Source organism: Scomber japonicus, chromosome 13, assembly GCF_027409825.1.
Source record: "Scomber japonicus isolate fScoJap1 chromosome 13, fScoJap1.pri, whole genome shotgun sequence".
NCBI lineage: Eukaryota > Metazoa > Chordata > Actinopteri > Scombriformes > Scombridae > Scomber > Scomber japonicus.
The window spans coordinates 2,283,704-2,286,203 of NC_070590.1; the positions used below are offsets into that span (position 1 = coordinate 2,283,704).

At 46.6% G+C, this 2,500-nt stretch overlaps 1 protein-coding gene across 1 annotated transcript in view; it reads left to right on the forward strand.

Moving 5' to 3' along the window:
• Positions 1–2,500, forward strand: part of ap4m1 (adaptor related protein complex 4 subunit mu 1) — a 16,849-nt gene that overhangs the window by 12,448 nt on the left and 1,901 nt on the right. The window lies entirely within an intron of this gene.

Below are 2,500 nucleotides of genomic sequence, written 5' to 3' on the forward strand. Positions count from 1 at the left end.
TCAATTTGTTATGTAAAGTGATGGAAATGAAAGTCAGTGATGGACGGAGACACACGAGCTGCTGCTAACCCTAACCCTGCTGCTGCTGCTGCTAACCCTAACCCTGCTGCTGCTGCTAACCCTAACCCTGCTGCTGCTGCTGCTAACCCTAACCCTGCTGCTGCTGCTGCTGCTGCTAACCCTAACCCTAACCCTGCTGCTGCTGCTGCTAACCCTAATCCTGCTGCTGCTGCTGCTGCTGCTGCTAACCCTAACCCTGCTGCTGCTGCTGCTGCTGCTGCTAACCCTAACCCTGCTGCTGCTAACCCTGCTGCTGCTGCTGCTGCTAACCCTAACCCTGCTGCTGCTAACCCTAACCCTGCTGCTGCTGCTGCTGCTGCTGCTAACCCTAACCCTGCTGCTGCTAACCCTAACCCTGCTGCTGCTGCTGCTAACGCTAACCCTAACCCTGCTGCTGCTAACCCTAACCCTGCTGCTGCTGCTGCTGCTGCTGCTGCTAACCCTAACCCTGCTGCTGCTGCTGCTGCTGCTGCTAACCCTAACCCTGCTGCTGCTGCTGCTGCTGCTAACGCTAACCCTAACCCTGCTGCTGCTAACCCTAACCCTGCTGCTGCTGCTGCTGCTAACCCTAACCCTGATCCTGCTGCTGCTAACCCTAACCCTGCTGCTGCTGCTGCTGCTGCTGCTAACCCTAACCCTGCTGCTGCTGCTGCTGCTGCTGCTAACCCTAACCCTGCTGCTGCTAACCCTAACCCTGCTGCTGCTGCTGCTGCTAACCCTAACCCTGCTGCTGCTAACCCTAACCCTGCTGCTGCTAACCCTAACCCTGCTGCTGCTGCTGCTGCTGCTGCTAACCCTAACCCTGCTGCTGCTAACCCTAACCCTGCTGCTGCTGCTGCTGCTGCTAACGCTAACCCTAACCCTGCTGCTGCTGCTGCTAACCCTAACCCTGCTGCTGCTGCTGCTGAACTCAGACCTCACACTGAAGAGTTACAGTCTGCTTTATACTTTAATCACATGATGAATAACACTACAGGATGTGACACATTACACACACACACACACACACACACACACACACACACTATCAATAATAATAATAATAGTAATAAAGTTTTTTTATAGAGCAGCTTTAATAAAGAGGCTGTAGCTTAAAGAGCTTTACAGAGAAAAAGACAATAAAACAGCAAATAAACAAGAAAAAGACAGAAAATAAGTTAAAGTGACATTTATTAAAAGTCAAATGAAATAAAAATGTTTTCAGCTGTTGTTTAAACGTGTTGACAGAACATTAAACATCTCTTATAGTTTTGAGTAGATTATTCCATCATTAAAGAAAGCTTACTAGTTTCTTTATGGATGTAATTGCCATATTTAAAAACCTCTCAGAGTCAGTGATGAAGGTCAGTCCCCTTAAAACCAGTAAAAGAGGTTTTCCATCTATTCTAACACACACAGCTGCACCAAACTACCAGAAACTATCCCATCATGCATCTCTCAGGTCTTCACCAGTAATCATCATCACTCCTTCACACAAAAACAGCATCTTATGAACTTTGTGTTTGTGCTAAATCTATTAAAAAGGTAAAAGTTGTTTATCTGTGACACACATAGAGAGGTTCAGTCAGTATGTAACTCATCCTGAGGACCAGCAGCAGTGAGCAGCTACTGTACAGCACCAGTAACTCTAAAAGTCTTTATTTAAAGTTAGTTTAACCCTTTATTGGGCAAATCATTATATTTGGTAACTTCTGTAAATATCCCAAAATATCCTTCCTTCCTTCCTTTCCTTCCTTCCTTCCTTTCCTTCCTCCCTGCCTTCTTTCTTCCCTTCTTTTCTTTTCTCCCTCCCTCGTTCCTTATTTCCTCCGTCCTTCCTTCCTTCCATCTGTCCTTCCTCCCTCCTTCTCTCCTCCCTTCCTTCTTTCCTTCCTCTGTCCTTCCTTCCTTCCTTTCCTTACTTCCATCTGTTCTTCCTCCCTCCCTCCTTCTCTCCTCCCTTCCTTCTTTCCTTCCTCCATCCCCCTTTCTTCTTCCTTCCTTCCTTCTTTCTTCCCTTCCTCCCTCCCTCCTTCTCTCTTTCTTTCCTCCCCCCTACCTTCCTTCCTTCCTTCTTTCTTCCCTTCCTCCCTCCCTCCTTCTCTTTTTCTTTCCTCCCCCCTACCTTCCTTCCTTCCTTCTTTCCTCCGTCCTTCCTTCCTTTCCTTCCTCCCTCCTTCCTTCCCTTCCTTCCTTCCTTTCATCCTTCCTTCCTTCCTTCCTTCCTTTCTTTCAATGAGTGTCCTATAAAGGGTTAACTTTCTGAGCTGCTTTTCTGTCTTTGATCATCAGAATGAGAGCTTCCACTGAAACATGAAACTACACTGAATGAAAGCACATGTGGTTAATATGTTCTATCCATCACACATCTATATAACCCTGTACTGCAGGAGATACATCAGTTTGTTTAAATGTATTACATTAAATATGAAATCTGAAGTACACATCATGAACATGAAGG